This window comes from Lepisosteus oculatus, chromosome 14 (assembly GCF_040954835.1).
Source record: "Lepisosteus oculatus isolate fLepOcu1 chromosome 14, fLepOcu1.hap2, whole genome shotgun sequence".
Taxonomy (NCBI): domain Eukaryota; kingdom Metazoa; phylum Chordata; class Actinopteri; order Semionotiformes; family Lepisosteidae; genus Lepisosteus; species Lepisosteus oculatus.
Genome location: NC_090709.1, coordinates 47,575,639 through 47,601,719, shown reverse-complemented (window position 1 = coordinate 47,601,719; position 26,081 = coordinate 47,575,639). Strand labels below are relative to the sequence as shown.

At 41.5% G+C, this 26,081-nt stretch overlaps 7 non-coding genes across 7 annotated transcripts; 4 read left to right on the top strand and 3 right to left on the bottom strand.

Moving 5' to 3' along the window:
- Positions 1 to 13,400: 13,400 nt before the first annotated feature.
- On the top strand, positions 13,401 to 13,482 carry trnal-aag (transfer RNA leucine (anticodon AAG)). Its single transcript has one exon. It is a non-coding gene; the product is annotated as a tRNA-Leu (tRNA).
- A 1,012-nt stretch (positions 13,483 to 14,494) lies between these two features.
- Positions 14,495 to 14,568, bottom strand: trnat-agu (transfer RNA threonine (anticodon AGU)). The gene has a single exon. It is a non-coding gene; the product is annotated as a tRNA-Thr (tRNA).
- Positions 14,569 to 16,246: 1,678 nt separating this feature from the next.
- Positions 16,247 to 16,328, top strand: trnal-aag (transfer RNA leucine (anticodon AAG)). Its single transcript has one exon. It is a non-coding gene; the product is annotated as a tRNA-Leu (tRNA).
- A 1,012-nt stretch (positions 16,329 to 17,340) lies between these two features.
- On the bottom strand, positions 17,341 to 17,414 carry trnat-agu (transfer RNA threonine (anticodon AGU)). The gene has a single exon. It is a non-coding gene; the product is annotated as a tRNA-Thr (tRNA).
- Positions 17,415 to 19,092: 1,678 nt separating this feature from the next.
- trnal-aag (transfer RNA leucine (anticodon AAG)) lies at positions 19,093 to 19,174 on the top strand. Its single transcript has one exon. It is a non-coding gene; the product is annotated as a tRNA-Leu (tRNA).
- Positions 19,175 to 20,186: 1,012 nt separating this feature from the next.
- On the bottom strand, positions 20,187 to 20,260 carry trnat-agu (transfer RNA threonine (anticodon AGU)). The gene has a single exon. It is a non-coding gene; the product is annotated as a tRNA-Thr (tRNA).
- A 1,678-nt stretch (positions 20,261 to 21,938) lies between these two features.
- trnal-aag (transfer RNA leucine (anticodon AAG)) lies at positions 21,939 to 22,020 on the top strand. Its single transcript has one exon. It is a non-coding gene; the product is annotated as a tRNA-Leu (tRNA).
- The last annotated feature ends 4,061 nt before the right edge of the window (positions 22,021 to 26,081 follow it).

The following is a 26,081-nucleotide window of genomic DNA, read 5'->3' as shown; positions in this document are numbered from 1 at the left end:
TGTGTATTTTTTTCTTTAAAGTACCGAGACCAGCCATATACTGTATGTTTATGTTAAGATTTCCCTTCAGTGGTAAAATTAGATATGAATATTCAATACTTAAACGGGCACAGTTAAGACATTAAATATACATATACATATTGTATACAGTACAGTTTGCATACGGTAATACAGTGCCTTGCGAAAGTATTCGGCCCCCTTGAACTTTTCAACCTTTTGCCACATTTCAGGCTTCAAACATAAAGATATAAATTTTTTATTTTATGTGAAGAATCACCAACAAGTGGGACACAATTGTGAAGTGGAACGAAATCTATTGGATTTTTGAAACTTTTTTAACTAATAAAAAAATGAAAAGTGGGGCGTGCAAAATTATTCGGCCCCCCTGCGTTAATACTTTGTAGAGCCACCTTTTGCTGCGATTACAGCTGCAAGTCGCTTGGGGTATGTCTCTATCAGTTTTGCACATCGAGAGACTGAAATTCTTGCCCATTCTTCCTTGCAAAACAGCTCGAGCTCAGTGAGGTTGGATGGAGAGCGTTTGTGAACAGCAGTTGTCAGCTCTTTCCACAGGTTCTCGATTGGATTCAGGTCTGGACTTTGACTTGGCCATTCAAACACCTGGATACGTTTATTTGTGAACCATTCCTTTGTAGATTTTGCTGTATGTTTGGGATCATTGTCTTGTTGGAAGATAAATCTCCGTCCCAGTTTCAGGTCTTTTGCAGACTCCAACAGGTTTTCATCCAGAATGGTCCTGTATTTGGCTGCATCCATCTTCCCTGTCCCTGCTGAAGAAAAGCAGGCCCAAACCATGATGCTGCCACCACCATGTTTGACAGTGGGGATGGTGTGTTGAGGGTGATGAGCTGTGTTGCTTTTACGCCAAACATATCGTTTTGCATTGTGGCCAAAAAGTTCGATTTTGGTTTCATCTGACCAGAGCACCTTCTTCCACATGTTTGGGGTGTCTCCCAGGTGGCTTGTGGCAAACTTTAGACGAGACTTTTTATGGATATCTTTGAGAAATGGCTTTCTTCTTGCCACTCTTCCATAAAGGCCAGATTTGTGCAGTGTAAGACTGATTGTTGTCCTATGGACAGACTCTCCCACCTCAGCTGTAGTTCTCTGCAGTTCATCCAGAGTGATCATGGGCCTCTTGGCTGCATCTCTGATCAGTCTTCTCCTTGTCTGAGCTGAAAGTTTAGAGGGACGGCCAGGTCTTGGTAGATTTGCAGTGGTCTGATACTCCTTCCATTTCAAGATGATCGCTTGCACAGTGCTCCTTGGGATGTTTGAAGCTTGGGAAATCTTTTTGTAGCCAAATCCAGCTTTAAACTTCTCCACAACAGTATTACGGACCTGCCTGGTGTGTTCCTTGGTCTTCATGATGCTCTCTGCGCTTTCAACAGAACCTTGAGACTATCACAGAGCAGGTGCATTTATACAGAGACTTGATTACACACAGATGGATTCTATTTATCACCATCAGTCATTTAGGACAACATTGGATCATTCAGAGATCCTCGCTGAACTTCTGGAGTGAGTTTGCTGCACTGAAAGTAAAGGGGCCGAATAATTTTGCACGCCCCACTTTTCATTTTTTTATTAGTTAAAAAAGTTTCAAAAATCCAATAGATTTCGTTCCACTTCACAATTGTGTCCCACTTGTTGGTGTTTCTTCACATAAAATAAAAAATTTATATCTTTATGTTTGAAGCCTGAAATGTGGCAAAAGGTTGAAAAGTTCAAGGGGGCCGAATACTTTCGCAAGGCACTGTATGTTTATGTTACGCGATTAAAAAATAAATAAATAAAACTGGAAGGTCCAGCACCACCATTATGTTTATATGGTTGTTTTTGTTGGTTGGTTGTTATTATGGTTATTAATAATACGATCTATAGTTGAAATCTGAGCCTAAATAAAAAGAAAAAGCAAGTGATTAGGTTTATGAGCAATCTAATTACTTATTCGTTTAAAACGCTATATAAAATAAAGTTTATTATTAATTTGCTGGACAGAGCGGTGAACATTATTATGCATAAGACAAAGATAACGATCCTGATCAGTTTAGAAATCTGTGTACGCTGTAAGGTTTTTACTTCTTAATTTTTTAAAATACACGTTTTGAATAGAAAGAAATCCTCTTCCTGGTACAGTATGTATAGCAAACCAGCACGTCTTTTTTCTCCAATCAGAGGGGTGTCAGATAGTGTCAGCCAATCACCATTCTGCGTTGGGTAGCAACGGGTGACTGTTCTCAGGCGGAAGATGTAAACAGCTTAATGTTCGTGTTAAATAATTTTTTTTAATTCAATTAAACGGGCACAGTTAAGACATTAAATATACATATACATACTGTATACAGTACAGTTTGCATACGGTAATATGTTTATGTTACGCGATTAAAAAATAAATAAATAAAAATGAAAAGTCCAGCACCAGCTAGATTCGAACACACAACCTGCCAGTTGGTAGTCACACACCTAGACCAGTAGGCTACAAGACAGCTCGCATGATCAGGTAGGCGAAACAGCCCTACACAGCCCTGCCGCAGTACACGGATATAATCATACCGTTATTAAATTCTTTAGATACGCGATTCCATATTATATTCCCTTTTAATCAAATTCTAAAAGTATGCTTGTTGACTCTGGTATCACGTTAGTTAAAGACTTCTAAGCTTACAATGTTTAGGGAGAAATGGAAAACCGGTGTGTATTTTTCCTTGTGATATTTTAAGCTCTAGTTAAATGATAGGTGTCGCATTTTAAATCATTTTCGTAGCTAGAAATTATGAAATGCCCTGTTAAAAGCAAGGAAGTTTTTATGCCCGTTGAAGTAAAACAGAATGCCTGACAAAGTATGGCTTGGACAGATTCCAAGTGCTTGTACAAATGTGCTAAAGAAATTATACTTTGAGTATACAGCTTGTCCAAAGTCATCCATTATTAATACTATTAGTAATATCTTCAGTAAAGGCTTTGATGCATAAATATTTCTGATAAAGGTAGGTTGTGTACTTTTGTTCAACTGAGCAATCTTGCTTTCATAAAATATACCAACATTTTAATGACTGATGATTAACATGCTGTAATACACAGTTCAAAATTAAAGGCTCAAATGCTGTACATGAGAGGTTAAGCTCCCCCTGGCGGTTTTACAAGGCGACGCCGGATAGTTAGTCACGTGACACACGTGAAATGCGTGATACCGCGTGATACCGTGACACGCCCACCGGGGTATGCTGCGAAATACCTCACCCATTTTGAATGGCTGCATCGGTAGTGGGAGAACAAAGGCTGGGAGGGAGGAGGTGTGAGACGCGGTACCAGGGGACAGAAAGAGAGGCCAATCAAGAGGTGTGCAGTCAGAATAGGTTTTGAGAGGTGTGAAATGAAACTTCCAATGAATGGAGAAAAACTTGTGATCCTAACTGCAGGATAAATTTGGTTTCAGTAGTCATACTAATGTATGAGTTCAGAAAACCATCTTTGAGAACACAGACGTAGAGATTAGAGTGGTCATGGCCATCAGAGGTGAAATGAGAAACAATGTTTTTTGGAGAGATCTTTAATCTTCACAGCCCTGACATGTTCTCTGAAGCGGTCTCCAAGTCTCCTTCCTGTTTCTCCAATATAGAGAGAAACTGGGCATTTACTGCAAGTGATACAGTAAATAAGGTTGCTGGAGGTACAAGATGCCATCTGGGTGATCCAGAATTGTCCTGAGGTCCCTTGAATGAGTGTGGTGTTGGATGTGTACTTGCAGGCGATACAGCGAGCTCTGTTGCAGGGTAAAGTACCTGGTGTGGATGGTTGCTGAGAGCGGTCAAGGGAGCTGTGAACACGAAGGTTGCGCAGATTAGGTGATTGTCGATATGAGATGATGGGGCGGTCAGAAAAGAGGGCCCCAATGGAGGGATCATCCTGTAGGATGAAAAAGTTGTCGTTAACAGTCCTGGGGATAGGAAGTGTGTTAGGGAAGCACCAAAGTAATGCGGTTGTTACGGTGGGAGTTCCTGATTGGGTTGATGGTCCGAGGGGTGTTTTTGGCTCGGGCAAGGGCATTGTCAATAACACTGCTGGGGTATCCTCTGTTGATGAAAAAGGAGTACATTTTGAGGGTTTGGTTCTGGAAGTCGATGTCGTCACTACATATTTGTTGTAGCCGAAGGAACTGTGAAAAAGGGAGAGAATTTTTAGTATGTTTGGGGTGAAATGAGCTATACAAGAGATAGCTGTGTGAATCCGTGGGTTTGTAATGAACAGAAGTGGAGAGTCTGGGGTAGTTGATGGAGAAGTTGATGTCGAGAAACGGAAGAGTAGTGGAAGATATGTTAACTATATATTTGAGGGACAGGTGGAAGTTGGTGAAATGGTGCAGGAAGCACTTAAGCTGATCGTTGGAGCATGTGGCGGCACTGACGCAGTCATCAATATATCGCTTGTAGAGGTCAGGGACATAGCCAGTGTAGGAAGTGAAGAAGCGTTCTTCTACCCAGCCAACAAAGATATTGACATAGCTGGGTCCCATTCTGGTGCCCATGGCAACTCCACTCACCTGTTGGTAAAAAAGATTATTGAAGGAGAATGTGTTCAGTGTGAGAACCAGTGTTTCTGGTTGTTGTCCTTTAATTGATCTAATTTAATTGCACTAATTTCCCCCCCCTCCCACTCATCAGCTTTTGGATGAGAGATTCTGACCACTATATAAGATCAGAAGCAGTAGAAGAAACTGGCTTCTTTTCTGCTTATTTAACACACTCCTAATGCAAACAACACATTAAGAGTACAACGGAAAGGTTGCACCAAATGGGATCAAGCAATTTAAAACATATGTTCAAGGTACAGGAAAATTGTTATAGAGATGAATGGTATTCATGAAACAAATAATGTTGCAAAAAACTTTGCCAAAAGTCACAACCCATTTAACATTCATCAGACAGGTTGAATCAGTTGGATATCTCTTAGGTTCAAAATGCACTCAACGGCTGTATAATGCAAGCTCAAGAGTCAAAAGAACAGTAGTGAACTACAGTTCTTACAATAATAAATAGCCATTTGATCTTGTGAACGATCTATCATACACCCTTGAAATGATGTTACAGATTTGGAAGTTTGCACAGCTTGTAGTCTTTCTAACTCCATGAGACACACAGACAGGGAGAGAAGCTGGGGGTCAGAGCGGGTCAGCCACTGTGCTCTTGTGCCAAACAGGTCATACAAAGACTGCCATTCCTTATATCTTTCCCTGAACCTGTGTGTCACTTCCTCACCTTCCAGAAGCAAAATATCGAGCTTCCACACAATAAAAATTGTACATGACAGCAGACAATGGTCAGAGAAAAAAAAACAGGGGTTAGGCCTGTGGTCTTGCAAGTAAAATCACGTATCAAAACAAAATGCGTGAGGCTTGGGTCCCATTAGACTAGTGCCATGTGAAACCTGCCCTCCCCTGACTATGAAGTTTGAAGCCATCTTTCAGTTTAAAATCTTTACATAATGTTTGCAATAATATTGATGATTTATCAAATTGGACCCATCTCTCGCCCCTCATTCTGCCTTCTCTTTCTAAAAGATAATTAAAATCCCATCCCAATCAATATACTCAGTTCCTGAATTAGGACATATCTGTCATGTGAGCAACTCAGACAATATATATTTAAGAGTTTAAATTAGACATTCATGAAACCCAGATACACCACCAGTGCTCTCCCTGGTTTCATTACAGGGTGCTGACGTACCTCTACCATCTTATTTTAAATTAGAACAGCTATACCGTCAGATTTATTTTCTTTGGACCCACTCCAGATTGATGGGCCCAATGTCCACAGTTCTTCCATATCCTTATAGCAGTTTTTAAAGGGTAACCCACACTCCTGTAACAACACAATATCAGCATTTACCTTCCTCACAAATGATAGTATAGTCCTTGCCCTTAACTTGGAGCGAATGCTTCTCACATTTATTGACACAATATTAAGAGCCAAACTTAAAGTAGGACCAGGGGAGAATAAAAGCTCTGGCTACAATCATTCAGTAGGTGACACCTACCCAACAGGCCTCCCCCCCCTTTTGCTTTAATTGTCTCCTCCTCCACCACCCCCACAATCCATAGGATATTTCACCACCTGCCCTCCTTGAGTCTTTGGTTCTAAAGCTTGGTCAGTAAGATCACATATATTAGAGACATCTAAACCCATGGGAGAACCTACCTGAGGACTCGGAAAATGATCTTCCCTCACTCTTCTGCTCGGAGTTAAATCATTTTCTAAATCCAATGTCTCTTTTAGACTGCACCCTCTGTTCTGTACATTTCATTTGAGCACTTTCAGTCTCCACAGGTGGCAGGCTATTGGAAGAGCAATGGTCTTCCCAGTTTTGTTCTATTTGCAAAGGAATTTGGACAGTCTTTAAACACATGACCTTCACACTCACAGAGATTACATTTCCTCGCGCTTGTACATTCAGTATATGCATGTCCAATTTCCTTGCACTTAACACACACCACCTTTGTACAGGCATCCACAAAGTGACCCAGCTCCCCACATCTCCTGCACGGTTTTGGCTGCCGTTGGTAGAACACAAGGCCTCTATTTTCACCTAATCCAATCAAAGAAGGAATGTGTTTAAATCCACCATAACCATTTTTTGTCTTCATGCAATGAAACAGGTACTCTCCATGCACAGTTCCAGATGCCATCATCATCCAAGACTTTCTGAAGCTCACCTTTCACTAAACAATACTTAGACAACCATGTCAAAACATCTTCCTTCATCACCATCTCATTAAACATGCGAACAATCACAGTCCTATTAATTAATAATAATTGCTTACACTTATACAGTGCTTTTCTGGACACTCCACTCAAAGCGCTTTACAGGTAATGGGGACTCCCCTCCACCACCACCAATGTGCAGCATCCACCTGGATGATGCGACGGCAGCCATAGTGCGCCAGAACGCTCACCACACATCAGCTATCAGTGGGGAGGAAAGCAGAGTAATGTAGCCAATTCATAGGGGGGGATTATTAGGAGGCCATGATTGGTGAGGGCCAATTGGAAATTTGGCCAGGACACCGGGGTTACACCCCTACTCTTTTCGAGAAACGCCCTGGGATTTTTAATGACCACAGCGAGTCAGGACCTCGGTTTTACATCTCATCCGAAGGACGGCGCCTGTTTACAGTCCAGTGTCCCCGTCACTATACTGGGGCATTAGGACCCACACAGACCACAGGGTGAGTGCCCCCTGCTGGCCCCACTAACACCTCTTCCAGCAGCAACCTTGGTTTTTCCCAGGAGGTCTCCCATCCAGGTACTGACCAGGCTCACACCACATTACAAAGATCCATCAGCTTCTGCCATTCAAACATTCTAATCAGGCCCACATCTTTTTTTCTACTCTATTTTTATCCAAAATTGTTCCAGTAACTTCGCCGATTGAAACTAATGTCAAAACCAATTCCCTTCAGCAAAGTGATTAAGCATTTGACATCTAATGCCTTAATCCTTTCTCTAACACCTTCCTTGAAAAGTCCAACCGTGAAATATCACCCGAGTGAGCCAAACCCTCACCACCCTTATACACCAAAAGTGAACAAATGTAACGGTGCATGCCGACCCTACAGGCCGCCATGGCCGTTACAAATGTGTCAAAAGCAAACTAAACCTAAACCGAAACCTCTGCTGTGCACCAAACCCACCAAAACCCTATTCCCTTAATCTTACACTTATACAAAAACTCCACTCTCGACTTCTGGGTTTAACCCTTTACATCTCGAACACTGGTTAGAGACTCAGTGTGTCCCAGGCTCAGCGGTTATATAGGACAGGACTCGGTGAGCTGCAGGTGAAACTCGTTGTTCTGTGCTCCCCGTGCGGAATGCGCGTCTCCTCCCTCCAGACTCATCAAACCGCCTTCATACTCTACAGCGGGAAAAAAAAACTCCCTTTACTGTCTTCATACAGTACATCCCTCTTAAATCCCAGAAACACAGAAACTCCAGGGCGTTTCTGTGAGTCAGTACTAGGTTTCTCTGTTCGAGGTTACAAGCAGAAACAATAAAAGCGCTGAAAGCAGGAAGTTATTTCTCCTCATAGGCATAAATGTGTAAAAATAAATGTTCTGATTCCTAAAACCTAATAAAATCCATGTAAGTCTCCTTTTCATCCCTAATGCATATAACTGAATAGAAACCAGTCAAGTTCAGCTACTTTTCTGATGTATATGAATACACTAGTTCTGGTGCAGCTCTTACAACAAAGATACTTAAGAACTTTTTTTTCATACGAGCTCTTGCCTTTTTTAAATTGAATATTTTTTCATTTCAGTAAATCACACGAAACACCAGCAACACTCATTGTAAGCATCTGACCAATCACATTCCTGAATTTTAAACCCATTTAGTATTTATTTTTAACTTGTTTTATTTTTTTAAAATTTCAAAACCTGTTTTAAGTATTCTTGCCATTTTTAGCATATTGTAAGTGGATTTTTTCAAATATTTTATTTTTTAAATCATATCAACCCATTGTAAGTTCCCATTGATAATTCCTGAGCTTTATAACTGTGTATTATTTCTTTTTACCTTTTTTAATTTTTTTATTATTTTACAGAGCTTTTTAATATATTGTGAGCATTTTAGTGTCATTTTAAAATAGGACTATCAATGCTCCTGACTTTTAAACCTGTATTTATTCTGACATTATTCTCTCCACCTGCAGATGAGGGAGGTATTTGATTTTAAATTTGTTGATTTGGGGGGAAAATGTACATTCATTTCCTTGTATGTATCACCAGTGGGAAACTTTTTTTGGATGAATTGCATTTTTGGATGAATTGCAATCTTTACTTCAAGGCCTTCAGGCTGATATAGAAATGACGGGAGATTTAAATGACACATTTGATAAATCAGACAGGAACAGCATAACATCTAAAATGGCAGAACCCTCTAAAGTACTGAAAAAATTCCGGCACATTCATAATAAATACAATTTATTTAATTTAAAGCATAAAATTTGCTTTAAAAAGAAAACCACAATTTGTACGATATCATATTTCAATATCGACCTTCAGATGAAGAATTTGAGGATTTGAATATCATTGAAGAGTACATCGATTTTGGGACAATGTTTGCATCTGAATAATCCTTCCTCCTGGAGAGAAGGAAAAAAAAGTTTTGAGTCTCAGTCTTCAGGATCCCCCCCAAAAAACGTGCAAATTTGTTTCTGATGTATTTTGGATAAAGATATAACTCTCATAGAAGATACATTTTATCAGTTGAATGCAGTCGATACTTTCGACTTTTTATATGATGATAGGACCTACATTTAGGGCTCAGTACTGATAACACTGCTGCTATTGATGGAATAGAAATAACTGATGTACTGGCAGTTTTTTTTCTGAGGCAAGAGGTCCTAGAACACCTCCTATAAAAATGTTACGATTCAGAGCAAGAAATATTTTTCCACCTCACCTAATGCTATTGCATTAACGAGGCTGAAGTTGGCTTCTTATTCGCCAGCTGCTGCTTTGTGTTTTTCGTTCCATCTTAAATGCTACTGGTGTCATGTTATGTCGTCTTTCGCCTGTAGATGGCTCTCTACAGTCATTTTTAAAAATACTTATCCGGATGTATTATTGTACATTTCCTCAGTAAAGGGGAATATGTAAGTAGAGACTGTCCAAATTGCATTTTTGTATGAAACACATTTCAGAAACACAACTCACAATAAAACAAACTGGCATGTTATACCACGAGTAAATAAGACAAAGGCAAAACGTAAATTCACTGGCACTTCCTGCATATTTTCCACGACCTTGCCTTCTGATCATAAAAAGTCTCAAACTCTTGCATTTTACAAGAAATTTTAATATAGCAGTTTTAAATGGGACATTTAGAACATGGCATATGAGACTATATGGTTAACTGAGGATGAGCAGAGGGTGATCGAACCTACCTCCTGGTTATAAAAATGTCTAAAAATTCTGACACAGATGTGTGATAGACAATGGAAAAGACTATCAAAATCCTGAACTTCAGGACATTGTACTGTACCGTTTTTTTAAATACGACCCTCTGAACATGGCACGAGAGAATACATTGTCAAATGGTAAATGCAATGTTTGCTATATTTCTAGGACCCTCCCTCTTGATTTTAAAATCATCTCATATTTCTGACATCAAGGTGTGAGACACAATATAACAGACTGTCAAAATCCTGAACTTCAGGACATTTTATGATACCATTTTAAAAATATGACCCTCTGAGCATGGCATGTGAGAAAATGGCATGTGAGAATGCATTGGGAAAAGGTGAATGCAATTTCTGCTGAATTGCTATTGCCCTCCCTCCTGATTACAAACTCGTCTCACAATTCTGAGACTTAGGTGTGAGACACAATGTAACAGACACTATTAAATTTTGAAGTACAAGAGATTATACTGTTACGTTTTTTTTTTAATATTGACACTCTGGCATGTGAGGACTTGTAGTCAACAAAGTAGCACACATTCTGCCAATTTGCTTTGTCCCTCCTTCCTCGATACCAAAACATCTTAGTATACCGACACTAAGGTAAATGTCTCTAAATCCAGAAGTTAAGTTGTCAAAGTATATCGGAGTCAACCGATACTGATCAGGTTCTGCTGCTGCCGAGCCCGCAGCCTTCACCATAAGGTCCAATTCCCCAAGCCTGTACCCTTCAGAAATTGCAGTATAGAATGAAAAAAACTCCAATAGATATCGGCCACTGTTGGCGATTTTCCTTTAAGAGAGATAGATAATACTTTATTAGTCCCGTAGGGAAACTGACAAATGATTCTCCAGAAATGTATCACTTTCACTTTCACTCCAGTGTATCACTTTCACTGAGACCGAGGAGTGTTAAGCTGTACATGAGTCTTTGTGGCTCGGTTGTTAACAAAAAGGGTGGTGGTTTGAGCCTTCCCAGGGACGCTATGAGCCTTTTAATGTACACACCCGTCTCACTTTACCTCCACGGCCGGTCTTGTACCGCAATCAAATACAGAGCCCGCAGGGGGCAGTAGGCTCGCAAATATAGCTCACTTTGTATATAATGAAGAAGCAGAGGTTAGTTTCTCATCTGCATGTTGCAGAGCCTTATGCAACTCACAACAACAGTTGGGGTTTGATCCCTGCACGGGCTATTAGTTGAAAGACCATTGTAAATGACGTGTAACAGATTTATCCAGCTGGCTTTTATGTTTCATACTAAATTGCTATCTTGAAACCAAAATAATTAGAAATATGGAACACAACTGTTGTTCCCCATGAAGGAAAGCTGTTTTACACTGACGTCACTCCTTTTTATTTAATCCAGATTTTAAAAACAACTCCGCCCTATCAAAGGAAAATGTTACACAAAAGTTGGAAAGCACACTCTGAATCCATCTGTATATTTGATTTCCGCAATCCGTTCAAGGCTGCCTATGTTAATCGTAAGTGTATAGATGAAACATTTAATATATTGTTCAGTTTAAATCAAAATGCTTTAATACTACAAGAGAGAAGTATAGTATGGAGGTTGCGACAAATGTGTGATTTCTTGGAAGAAAACTACTTTTCTTTGCGTTAAAAATTAATTCGAAACAATTGACACACAAACCCTTTGTCTTTTTTAAAGAGATTATATCTTTAAACAGACAAATGTATAAAATGTGTTTTTTTTTACCTAGAGATTTTGGACAGGGGCGATGTATTACTAGTAGAGGCTGCTGACTAACACTGTACTGTCTGGAGATCAGCTCCATTTGCAATAAAAAAACATGCGTAACAAAGCTGGAGAGCAGCTGAACTTGTGCTCAGTAGTCAGTATGGTGCTGAGGGTTCAATACTGGCGTTGTTGTATTAGCACAAGCTGCACAGGCTCTGAATCAGACCATTTCAATTAGTCTGATCAGTGCAGGACAAGTTCATGTAGAATTATTGCTTTGTCTGTCTCTTGTTTGTATATAAATGGATGTCTCTGATAACTTAATGTTAGTTTTTATTTTAGTTTTAGTTTTACGATGTAGGTCATGCGTTGATATATGACATGTCTCATTCCTGATTCAGCTCATGCTCCATAGGAGAGAAGAGATTCCTCCTGTTTCTCGTACAACAATATCAGAACAGAAGCCCATGTCACCCATCTCTGATTCAAGATCGAGTTGCATCTTCAACATTTTGTTTTTGTTTCTGATCATAATTTTCTTTAGTTATGATCGATATTGAACTTTTTCTAAGTAAAACAAAACTAATCAAACATGCAGGCAGATTTTTGAAAAGTATTAGGAGTTGACAGGGCGCTCCTTAGGAATAGTCGTCAGAAAATGTGAGAAAAGGAAAGTTACATAAACTCTCACACACAGCATTAAAGACTGGAATCTGATCATAAAAAAACTAGCTGTCTCCCCGTCGGTAATCAAACCCCGGTTTCCCGCATGACAGGCAGGGACACAAACAACTTTACTAACTAGGAGCGTTTGCTAGCTATTAGGAGGCATTTACTCTTAAATATGTTACTGTTTTGGGTTTCGACCTTAATTTTCCCGATACCAGTTTTTTACAAAAGTAAAGGCACACGGTACATGTGTGGCACATCACGTCCGAGTTTAGTGACAACTACCTCAGAGATTGTAAGCTGGGTAGTTTCAGATCAGATCACTTTTTGTATCAAAGGTTCAAGCAAACCCGAATACTTTTGCAAGAGACATTTCAGAATCCCAGTCAAATCCAGTACGATTGCTGGATCCTTTGAATTCGACTGAACTATAGCACAGATCTGCAGTCCACCATTAGAATACTGTGGGTGTGCTGTATAAGCCATACCGCCCAAAATAGTTCTAAAACAGGAGAAGCATCCTCGTTTAGGAATGTGGTATAAAGTGAAATGGTCTGGGAAGAGTCCTACGTTTGAACAGTTCAAAATAGACGTCAAGGGGTATTTACGGACTCTTTCGAAATGTAAGAACAAGCTGTGCGGACCTTATCTTTATTTACCTTGTGTAATCGTTTTTCATAAAGTGTAATTGTATTATAGCATGTGCCCCTGACGATTTTCTTGATACGTTATATGTGCTCTTGTTTGTATTGTATGTAGTTTTGTTGTTCAAATAAAACGTAAAAGACACAACTTTCCGGATGCGGCTGCTGTAAAAATAAAATGACATCAAGGGTGCTGTACGCAGAGGTCTGAAACCTGCTCCACAGAAGATCTTTATCCAGAGGTGTTAAAGAAGTCGAGATCTCGCCATGAGAGGGGAAGCATCTCAGAAAAAGCAGGTGCAGTCGGTTCCACGGTCATAACGCCACTAAGTCGGGCGACAAGAGCAAAACCCACCCGGCTTCCTCCGGGCAAGTAATGAGACAAAGAAACAACACACAGCGGGTAGCGTGGCCAAGCAGTCTAAGGCGCTGGATTAAGGCTCCAGTCTCTTCGGGGGTGTGGGTTCAAATCCCACTGCTGCCAGGTGCTTCTGTCAAGACCCCCTTTCAGCTGGCTTCAGACGAAAGGGAGGGAACTGCTTTTTGGCAGTCTCTCGAGAAACTAAGCAAAGTGTTTAAAGATACTTTCTCAGCTTGACATCAAGGCACAAAACAAAAACCTTCTTGCGTCTTCTCAACCCAAAAGCGCTTTGCCACTTTTTGCGTTATGCAGGGAACGACGTCTGCCCAGATCACTTTTGTGTCAATGCAAATCGTAGTGTGCCCACCGTTTTAATGTTGGCTGTGCTGGCGTGCTGCTTCTGTCTGTGAAACTTGAATGTTCTGCTTCTTCACACCAAATCATCGGTGGGGGTTGAGCTTGTTAAATCTTTGCGCATAGCGCTCCTTTGGAAGTACTTTGTCCAAGTTCAAAAGCGATCGTGGGATTTACTTCATGCGTGCCAAAAAGCATGCCTCGCACGACAGATTTAAATGGGGAATGGAGCCTGCTTCTTGCTGCTTTTCCTGTGGTTGCAGTTACAAAGTTGATCGTGCTTTCACATTCTGTTAACAGTATTCACTGGCTGAGCTTTATCAGTTGGTTCGTAAAGGAATCTCTGCTTCGGTTCCAGAAAAGTCATCTGTGGTGTGTTTTTTTCCGTGCCCATGGCAGTCTTTTAAAGCTGGTAGTAGTGGCGGCGAAGTTAATTTTTTATCCTCTTTAAAAGAATAAGGACGGGCTGGGGCGAGCTCCATTTACCACTCTTTCAGCTAACCGCCGAACTCCCGAACTGATTACACTGCAGAGCCACAGGCGCCTCGCTTTTCTCCATTCTCTGGGTCAGGGTGAAAAAAAACTTGCTGGTATTAGCTGGCCTGCTGGGAGCACCTCTTCTTCACTGATAAGCAAGATTTGTGTTTCATCTTTCTCAAGCTGTATAGATTTCTTTCAAAACAAGTTGTTCCAGAAAGGAAACGAACACTTGCATTCACCTGAATTAAAAGGCATGGGATTTGCCCGTAAGGATACATTCTGTACAGTAAGACAGGAAGAAAGGCACCGCTGGGAATCGGACCCAGGATCTCCTGTTTACTAGACAGGCGCTTTAGCCAACTAAGCCACGGCGCCGGCAAAGCGCTGTCCTTTGACAGCCACATGGACACGTCTCAACTGCTCTGAGACATCTGCATTCGGTGTGCACCGAGCCTGCTCGCCTTGCAAGTTTCCTCATTTACATGCGATAGCTCCACCACTAAGAGAAAGGATGAGAAATGGCTTTTATCTGGCACTTTTCATGTCAGAGGATCTCAATCTGCTTTCCGTGTACAAGAGGATGTCCAACTCATGTAGCTAAAGACGTAGACGACAGTGCTCCACTGAAATCTTGATCTCACAACCCTCGGCATGACTCCGCTGTGTTCTGCTTTAGACAAAGGGGGGAAAAGACTTCTTTCATCACACGTTTTGCACTGTTTACGGTGTTCGCAGTGCTCTTTCTTAAATGAAAACCAGGAATCGGCACCATATGAGGTGAGACTAGATAATATTGGATCAAGTAGCCTCGCCATTCCATGCGTGACGTGCGCAAAGTGTAATTCCTGTCTTTATAGTGTGCTTGTTAGAGACTTAGCTGGCACCCAGAGCGCTTTAAATCCGGGAGTCAGCAGCCCAAGACAATAGAGCTTCCTTCGTCTATGTTTTTTGCGTGATGGGGGAAACCATGCGTGTGCTGCAAACGATCTTAGTATCGAAGTGCCGTCCCACATAACCGATCCGAACAATCTGCTTTACAGAGGAGCACTGCCGGAGCTTATCGTTGGCAAACTGAAGACCAGGCTGACCTCTTCTGTGACTCTTGAACACTGAGTCTCAAGGTTGGGAATTCAAGCTCCACGCTGGCGGGAAATTCCATAGGTAATGATCACATTTTCTTGCATGCTAATCAAAAGAAATATTAAGAAACTTTTCCCGATACCAGTTTTTTACAAAAGTAAAGGCACACGGCACATGTGTGCCACATCACGTCCGAGTTTAGTGACAACTACCTCAGAGATTGTAAGCTGGGTAGTTTCAGATCAGATCACTTTTTGTATCAAAGGTTCAAGCAAACCCGAATACTTTTGCAAGAGACATTTCAGAATCCCAGTCAAATCCAGTACGATTGCTGGATCCTTTGAATTCGACTGAACTATAGCACAGATCTGCAGTCCACCATTAGAATACTGTGGGTGTGCTGTATAAGCCATACCGCCCAAAATAGTTCTAAAACAGGAGAAGCATCCTCGTTTAGGAATGTGGTATAAAGTGAAATGGTCTGGGAAGAGTCCTACGTTTGAACAGTTCAAAATAGACGTCAAGGGGTATTTACGGACTCTTTCGAAATGTAAGAACAAGCTGTGCGGACCTTATCTTTATTTACCTTGTGTAATCGTTTTTCATAAAGTGTAATTGTATTATAGCATGTGCCCCTGACGATTTTCTTGATACGTTATATGTGCTCTTGTTTGTATTGTATGTAGTTTTGTTGTTCAAATAAAACGTAAAAGACACAACTTTCCGGATGCGGCTGCTTTAAAAATAAAATGACATCAAGGGTGCTGTACGCAGAGGTCTGAAACCTGCTCCACAGAAGATCTTTATCCAGAGGTGTTAAAGAAGTCGAGATCTCGCCATGAGAGGGGAAGCATCTCAGAAAAAGCAGGTGCAGTCGGTTCCACGATCATAACGCCACTAAGTCGGGCGACAAGAGCAAAACCCACCCGGCTTCCTCCGGGCAAGTAATGAGACAAAGAGACAGTGCACAGTGGGTAGCGTGGCCGAGCGGTCTAAGGCGCTGGATTAAGGCTCCAGTCTCTTTGGGGGCGTGGGTTCGAATCCCACCGCTGCCAGGTACGTCTGTCGAGACCCCCTTTCAGCTGGCTTCAGACGAAAGGGAGGGAACTGCTTTTTGGCAGTCTCTCGAGAAACTAAGCAAAGTGTTTAAAGATACTTTCTCAGCTTGACTTCAAGGCACAAAACAAAAACCTTCTTGCGTCCTCTCAACCCAAAAGCGCTTTGCCACTTTTTGCGTTATGCAGGGAACGACGTCTGCCCAGATCACTTTTGTGTCAATGCAAATCGTAGTGTGCCCTCCGTTTTAATGTTGGCTGTGCTGGCGTGCTGCTTCTGTCTGTGAAACTTGAATGTTCTGCTTCTTCACACCAAATCATCGGCGGGGGTTGAGCATGTTAAATCTTTGCGCATAGCGCTCCTTTGGAAGTACTTTGTCCAAGTTCAAAAGCGATCGTGGGATTTACTTCATGCGTGCCAAAAAGCATGCCTCGCACGACAGATTTAAATGGGGAATGGAGCCTGCTTCTTGCTGTTTTTCCTGTGGTTGCAGTTACAAAGTTGATCGTGCTTTCACATTCTGTTAACAGTATTCACTGGCTGAGCTTTATCAGTTGGTTCGTAAAGGAATCTCTGCTTCGGTTCCAGAAAAGTCATCTGTGGTGTGTTTTTTTCCGTGCCCATGGCAGTCTTTTAAAGCTGGTAGTAGTGGCGGCGAAGTTAATTTTTTATCCTCTTTAAAAGAATAAGGACGGGCTGGGGCGAGCTCCATTTACCACTCTTTCAGCTAACCGCCGAACTCCCGAACTGATTACACTGCAGAGCCACAGGCGCCTCGCTTTTCTCCATTCTCTGGGTCAGGGTGAAAAAAAACTTGCTGGTATTAGCTGGCCTGCTGGGAGCACCTCTTCTTCACTGATAAGCAAGATTTGTGTTTCATCTTTCTCAAGCTGTATAGATTTCTTTCAAAACAAGTTGTTCCAGAAAGGAAACGAACACTTGCATTCACCTGAATTAAAAGGCATGGGATTTGCCCGTAAGGATACATTCTGTACAGTAAGACAGGAAGAAAGGCACCGCTGGGAATCGGACCCAGGATCTCCTGTTTACTAGACAGGCGCTTTAGCCAACTAAGCCACGGCGCCGGCAAAGTGCTGTCCTTTGACAGCCACATGGACACGTCTCAACTGCTCTGAGACATCTGCATTCGGTGTGCACCGAGCCTGCTCGCCTTGCAAGTTTCCTCATTTACATGCGATAGCTCCACCACTAAGAGAAAGGATGAGAAATGGCTTTTATCTGGCACTTTTCATGTCAGAGGATCTCAATCTGCTTTCCGTGTACAAGAGGATGTCCAACTCATGTAGCTAAAGACGTAGACGACAGTGCTCCACTGAAATCTTGATCTCACAACCCTCGGCATGACTCCTCTGTGTTCTGCTTTAGACAAAGGGGGGAAAAGACTTCTTTCATCACACGTTTTGCACTGTTTACGGTGTTTGCAGTGCTCTTTCTTAAATGAAAACCAGGAATCGGCACCATATGAGGTGAGACTAGATAATATTAGATCAAGTAGCCTCGCCATTCCATGCGTGACGTGCGCAAAGTGTAATTCCTGTCTTTATAGTGTGCTTGTTTTAGACTTAGCTGGCACCCAGAGCGCTTTAAATCCGGGAGTCAGCAGCCCAAGACAATAGAGCTTCCTTCGTCTATGTTTTTTGCGTGAAGGGGGAAACCATGCGTGTGCTGCAAACGATCTTAGTATCGAAGTGCCGTCCCACATAACCGATCCGAACAATCTGCTTTACAGAGGAGCACTGCCGGAGCTTATCGTTGGCAAACTGAAGACCAGGCTGACCTCTTCTGTGACTCTTGAACACTGAGTCTCAAGGTTGTGAATTCAAGCTCCACGCTGGCGGGAAATTCCATAGGTAATGATCACATTTTCTTGCATGCTAATCAAAAGAAATATTAAGAAACTTTTCCCGATACCAGTTTTTTACAAAAGTAAAGGCACACGGCACATGTGTGCCACATCACGTCCGAGTTTAGTGACAACTACCTCAGAGATTGTAAGCTGGGTAGTTTCAGATCAGATCACTTTTTGTATCAAAGGTTCAAGCAAACCCGAATACTTTTGCAAGAGACATTTCAGAATCCCAGTCAAATCCAGTACGATTGCTGGATCCTTTGAATTCGACTGAACTATAGCACAGATCTGCAGTCCACCATTAGAATACTGTGGGTGTGCTGTATAAGCCATACCGCCCAAAATAGTTCTAAAACAGGAGAAGCATCCTCGTTTAGGAATGTGGTATAAAGTGAAATGGTCTGGGAAGAGTCCTACGTTTGAACAGTTCAAAATAGACGTCAAGGGGTATTTACGGACTCTTTCGAAATGTAAGAACAAGCTGTGCGGACCTTATCTTTATTTACCTTGTGTAATCGTTTTTCATAAAGTGTAATTGTATTATAGCATGTGCCCCTGACGATTTTCTTGATACGTTATATGTGCTCTTGTTTGTATTGTATGTAGTTTTGTTGTTCAAATAAAACGTAAAAGACACAACTTTCCGGATGCGGCTGCTGTAAAAATAAAATGACATCAAGGGTGCTGTACGCAGAGGTCTGAAACCTGCTCCACAGAAGATCTTTATCCAGAGGTGTTAAAGAAGTCGAGATCTCGCCATGAGAGGGGAAGCATCTCAGAAAAAGCAGGTGCAGTCGGTTCCACGGTCATAACGCCACTAAGTCGGGCGACAAGAGCAAAACCCACCCGGCTTCCTCCGGGCAAGTAATGAGACAAAGAAACAACACACAGTGGGTAGCGTGGCCGAGCGGTCTAAGGCGCTGGATTAAGGCTCCATTCTCTTCGGGGGCGTGGGTTCGGATCCCACCGCTGCCAGGTGCTTCTGTCGAGACCCCCTTTCAGCTGGCTTCAGACGAAAGGGAGGGAACTGCTTTTTGGCAGTCTCTCGAGAAACTAAGCAAAGTGTTTAAAGATACTTTCTCAGCTTGACATCAAGGCACAAAACAAAAACCTTCTTGCGTCCTCTCAACCCAAAAGCGCTTTGCCACTTTTTGCGTTATGCAGGGAACGACGTCTGCCCAGATCACTTTTGTGTCAATGCAAATCGTAGTGTGCCCTCCGTTTTAATGTTGGCTGTGCTGGCGTGCTGCTTCTGTCTGTGAAACTTGAATGTTCTGCTTCTTCACACCAAATCGTCGGCGGGGGTTGAGCTTGTTAAATCTTTGCGCATAGCGCTCCTTTGGAAGTACTTTGTCCAAGTTCAAAAGCGATCGTGGGATTTACTTCATGCGTGCCAAAAAGCATGCCTCGCACGACAGATTTAAATGGGGAATGGAGCCTGCTTCTTGCTGTTTTTCCTGTGGTTGCAGTTACAAAGTTGATCGTGCTTTCACATTCTGTTAACAGTATTCACTGGCTGAGCTTTATCAGTTGGTTCGTAAAGGAATCTCTGCTTCGGTTCCAGAAAAGTCATCTGTGGTGTGTTTTTTTCCGTGCCCATGGCAGTCTTTTAAAGCTGGTAGTAGTGGCGGCGAAGTTAATTTTTTATCCTCTTTAAAAGAATAAGGACGGGCTGGGGCGAGCTCCATTTACCACTCTTTCAGCTAACCGCCGAACTCCCGAACTGATTACACTGCAGAGCCACAGGCGCCTCGCTTTTCTCCATTCTCTGGGTCAGGGTGAAAAAAAACTTGCTGGTATTAGCTGGCCTGCTGGGAGCACCTCTTCTTCACTGATAAGCAAGATTTGTGTTTCATCTTTCTCAAGCTGTATAGATTTCTTTCAAAACAAGTTGTTCCAGAAAGGAAACGAACACTTGCATTCACCTGAATTAAAAGGCATGGGATTTGCCCGTAAGGATAAATTCTGTACAGTAAGACAGGAAGAAAGGCACCGCTGGGAATCGGACCCAGGATCTCCTGTTTACTAGACAGGCGCTTTAGCCAACTAAGCCACGGCGCCGGCAAAGTGCTGTCCTTTGACAGCCACATGGACACGTCTCAACTGCTCTGAGACATCTGCATTCGGTGTGCACCGAGCCTGCTCGCCTTGCAAGTTTCCTCATTTACATGCGATAGCTCCACCACTAAGAGAAAGGATGAGAAATGGCTTTTATCTGGCACTTTTCATGTCAGAGGATCTCAATCTGCTTTCCGTGTACAAGAGGATGTCCAACTCATGTAGCTAAAGACGTAGACGACAGTGCTCCACTGAAATCTTGATCTCACAACCCTCGGCATGACTCCGCTGTGTTCTGCTTTAGACAAAGGGGGGAAAAGACTTCTTTCATCACACGTTTTGCACTGTTTACGGTGTTCGCAGTGCTCTTTCTTAAATGAAAACCAGGAATCGGCACCATATGAGGTGAGACTAGATAATATTGGATCAAGTAGCCTCGCCATTCCATGCGTGACGTGCGCAAAGTGTAATTCCTGTCTTTATAGTGTGCTTGTTAGAGACTTAGCTGGCACCCAGAGCGCTTTAAATCCGGGAGTCAGCAGCCCAAGACAATAGAGCTTCCTTCGTCTATGTTTTTTGCGTGATGGGGGAAACCATGCGTGTGCTGCAAACGATCTTAGTATCGAAGTGCCGTCCCACATAACCGATCCGAACAATCTGCTTTACAGAGGAGCACTGCCGGAGCTTATCGTTGGCAAACTGAAGACCAGGCTGACCTCTTCTGTGACTCTTGAACACTGAGTCTCAAGGTTGTGAATTCAAGCTCCACGCTGGCGGGAAATTCCATAGGTAATGATCACATTTTCTTGCATGCTAATCAAAAGAAATATTAAGAAACTTTTCCCGATACCAGTTTTTTACAAAAGTAAAGGCACATGGCACATGTGTGCCACATCACGTCAGAGTTTAGTGACAACTACCTCAGAGATTGTAAGCTGGGTAGTTTCAGATCAGATCACTTTTTGTATCAAAGGTTCAAGCAAACCCGAATACTTTTGCAAGAGACATTTCAGAATCCCAGTCAAATCCAGTACGATTGCTGGATCCTTTGAATTCGACTGAACTATAGCACAGATCTGCAGTCCACCATTAGAATACTGTGGGTGTGCTGTATAAGCCATACCGCCCAAAATAGTTCTAAAACAGGAGAAGCATCCTCGTTTAGGAATGTGGTATAAAGTGAAATGGTCTTGGAAGAGTCCTACATTTGAACAGTTCAAAATAGACGTCAAGGGGTATTTACGGACTCTTTCGAAATGTAAGAACAAGCTGTGCGGACCTTATCTTTATTTACCTTGTGTAATCGTTTTTCATAAAGTGTAATTGTATTATAGCATGTGCCCCTGACGATTTTCTTGATACGTTATATGTGCTCTTGTTTGTATTGTATGTAGTTTTGTTGTTCAAATAAAACGTAAAAGACACAACTTTCCGGATGCGGCTGCTGTAAAAATAAAATGACATCAAGGGTGCTGTACGCAGAGGTCTGAAACCTGCTCCACAGAAGATCTTTATCCAGAGGTGTTAAAGAAGTCGAGATCTCGCCATGAGAGGGGAAGCATCTCAGAAAAAGCAGGTGCAGTCGGTTCCACGGTCATAACGCCACTAAGTCGGGCGACAAGAGCAAAACCCACCCGGCTTCCTCCGGGCAAGTAATGAGACAAAGAGACAACACACAGCGGGTAGTGTGGCCGAGCGGTCTAAGGTGCTGGATTAAGGCTCCAGTCTCTTTGGGGGCGTGGGTTCGAATCCCACTGCTGCCAGGTGCTTCTGTCGAGACCCCCTTTCAGCTGGCTTCAGACGAAAGGGAGGGAACTGCTTTTTGGCAGTCTCTCGAGAAACTAAGCAAAGTGTTTAAAGATACTTTCTCAGCTTGACATCAAGGCACAAAACAAAAACCTTCTTGCGTCCTCTCAACCCAAAAGCGCTTTGCCACTTTTTGCGTTATGCAGGGAACGACGTCTGCCCAGATCACTTTTGTGTCAATGCAAATCGTAGTGTGCCCTCCGTTTTAATGTTGGCTGTGCTGGCGTGCTGCTTCTGTCTGTGAAACTTGAATGTTCTGCTTCTTCACACCAAATCATCGGGGGGGGTTGAGCTTGTTAAATCTTTGCGCATAGCGCTCCTTTGGAAGTACTTTGTCCAAGTTCAAAAGCGATCATGGGATTTACTGCATGCGTGCAAAAAGCATGCCTCGCACAACACCTCTACATACCCGACCACCACTGCATCATACAGCTGCCAGGGCACCTCACCGTGTCAGGCCACCACTGTGTCACACATATTTCAGCACGATATATTTTATGGATATTATGGAATATAATGGATGGATATCTTAGTTATCTTTCTAGTTCACAGGTTTGAATGCATAATTTAATTTTGAAAGCCACTGAGACATCAGGTACTACTGTTGTATTTATGAAAAAAAAACAAAACAAAAAACATACTAACAACTGTGCCATCCTACTCCTTAGTTAATACATTTTATTATTCATAAACAGTTAACATTGTTAGCAAAATATTTTGAATTATATTTAACCCTATTTTTTCTTTAGTTTTGTATTTAACTTATTATATGATAGTCAGACTTAATGTATATTGGAACAATGAAAATATATTTTTACAAGATTTTACATTAAGCACTTAAAATTAATATGGATAATAATAGTAAACTGTAACATTCTGTAACAAGATCGGTTAAACTGCGAAGAAAATGCTTTCAGAGAAAATGTTTCAGGTGTGAAGAACATAGATCTCCAATGCAATTTCAACCAAACCTGTTCCCACACACCCTGCCCCCACTACCATTAGAATATACACAAACATTTTAGCGTTTCATTCTGAGCAGAAGACCCTCACACCTGAAGAGTGCTGGCTGTGACGAATTAAACCAGTTTTACAGGTTTCAATCACAGACCATGTGACATGGGAGTCAGGAAACTAACACACAGCGCCACTGGATTTGATAACGCTATAAAAACGCTATAAAATAATGTGACTTGGCACAGAACAAGTTTACAGCACAGTACAAAAAGAAATGCTGACCATGACTTTAGAAGCATAAATTGCCTTACACTCAATTTAAACACAAGCTGTCTTTAGCCCTCTAAGCTGGTTCATACAGAAATGTAGAGATCCAGGCTCAGAACACACAGCTTCATTAGCGAATACATATGCAGGACAACTAGAGAAGACGTTTTACAGAGGATGGATTTTTGAAACATCCCATCAGTGACATCACTGAAGTCAACTCCTAGGTACTGTAACTGTCGTGTGGATAGTTTCACAAGAATCAGACAAAGGTTTAAGCATCGCTTGTTCTAGATAAAACTGCAAAAAAAAAAACAACAACCAATAATTAACTTCTTTGCGGCTCTGTTTGCCCAAATCATATATTCACAACGTGAAATCTAGAAAATAATATTACGTAACCAAAATCCGCAATATGGAAACAGAACCTGTGTAATTGTTGATAGATGATGTACACGTAACATTTTTTCAAGACGAAATACAACATTTAAAAAATGACTTGTATGTACTTGATATCTCTAATCAATCCACGGGGACATTGTTAAAAGCAGAGTCCCCGCACAAAACGAAACTAAAACACATACCGTTTCGCGCTTCTTATTAGTTGCTCAAAAGTAATTTGACCGTATGAAATGCATAATATAAACCTAGAAACATATACGTGAGCAGTACTTAAGCACTGTAGTATCGGTGTTAAGACATACCTTTCAAATACTGTAAATCAAGTTAAAAATATCTCAAGACCGATTCTGGTCATAATGAAACCATGTTTCGTGTATGTTTTCTTTTTCATCTTGAAATAACTCATTTCTAAATACCTTTTTCACTGTTAACATCTTGCAGCAACTCTGCAACAAAACATACACTCTGACAGTTCATCCTGCTACCAACATTAAATAAAACAAATCTTAAGATTTCTATATTTATGTCTTTATTTAGTGGTTTCATTAGTGACAAAGGCTAAACTTTCTTGGAAAAATGTCTTTTATGTGTTGCGGAAAAAACTGACTTGCTTTAACAAAATATGTTTACAAATCCTTTCACCTGGCATTTTCGTAGTTAGAAATTATGGAACGCTCTGTTAAAAGCAAGGAAGTGTTTATGTCCGTTGCAGTTCTTTTGCAACATGAATTTAATTATATTGTTATTAATTTCTTGAGATACTCGATTCCATATTATATTACCTTTTAATAAAATTCTAAAAGTATGCTTGTTGACTACGGTATCACGTTAGTTAAAGACTTCGAAGCTTACAATGTTTAGGGAGAAATGGAATACTGGTGTGTATTTTTTTCTTTAAAGTACCGAGACCAGCCATATACTGTATGTTTATGTTCCAAAATTAATATAGTTTATGGCCTTCACACGCGTTACAGTATGCTCCTATTCTTTTTATGCTCAGCTACTAAGATTTCCCTTCAGTGGTAAAATTAGATATGAATATTCAATACTTAAATGGGCACAGTTAAGACATTAAATATACATATACATACTGTATACAGTACAGTTTGCATACGGTAATATGTTTATGTTACGCGATTAAAAAATAAATAAATAAAAATGAGGAGTCCAGCACCAGCTGGATTTGAACACACAACCTGCCAGTTGGTAGTCATGCACCTAGACCAGTAGGCTACAAGACAGCTCGCATGAACAGGCAGGCGAAACAGCCCTACAGAGCCCTGTCGCAGTACATGGATATAATCATACCGTTATTAAATTCTTGAGATACGCGATTCCATATTATATTCCCTTTTAATCAAATTCTAAAAGTATGCTTGTTGACTCCGGTATCACGTTAGTTAAAGACTTCGAAGCTTACAATGTTTAGGGAGAAATGGAATACTGGTGTGTATTTTTTTCTTTAAAGTACCAAGACCAGCTATATACTGTATGTTTATGTTCCAAAATTAATATCGTTTATGGCCTTCACACGCGTTACAGTATGCTCCTATTCTTTTTATGCTCAGCTACTAAGATTTCCCTTCAGTGGTAAAATTCAATATCTACAACGGGCACAGTAAAGACGTTTACAGTAAGTCTTTCTACGACAGACCAACGGACCACGAGTGCCCCTGTCGGTCAACCAATCACGCACCGCGGTATTTTGCGTCATCGCGCGTCACGATGCACGACGCTGTAGCCAATTACCTCCGGTACGTGTCTGTACCGCGCACTTTGAATGGCTGCATCTGTAAGGAGATTGGAAAATATAAGAGCGTCTGAAACGTATAAGTACAGTACAGGTGGACGTAAAAGTAGTTAGATAAACAGTTTTTGTATTTTTATACAATTAGTTGCAATAGTGGAAACAATTTGGATTTTTTCGAATGTCTCGAAACCAGACATGCTGAAACGCTGTAGGTTTAGAATCGAGACTGGGGAGAATAACATCTTGTGAGAAGATCTGTTTACCTAACGATTAGATCCTGTAAATCCCTTGTAGCCTCCCTAAGTCTGTCCCAGTCCAGTGGATAAAAATGTATTGTTAATGGAGTGTTGGTTTCTCTGTTAGGGGATACTGGAGCACTACTGTCATGCTTGTTTCACTCCTCTGTTCAACAGTGTGCTATAGAGTAATGTATATGGGGAGATGGCAGGAAGCCACAGGAGTATTGGGGCAGCAAGTTTTACTTACCGAGTACCAGATTTTAATGGGTGGTTTTATCCCAGATCTATTGGGTTGGAATATTATGCATTACAAAGAATGACTATCCAGAACAGGGTATCACGTGGCTTCAACTGACTGTGATCACTCAGTATGTTGATGGTATTCTGAGTGCTTCCCCTGACG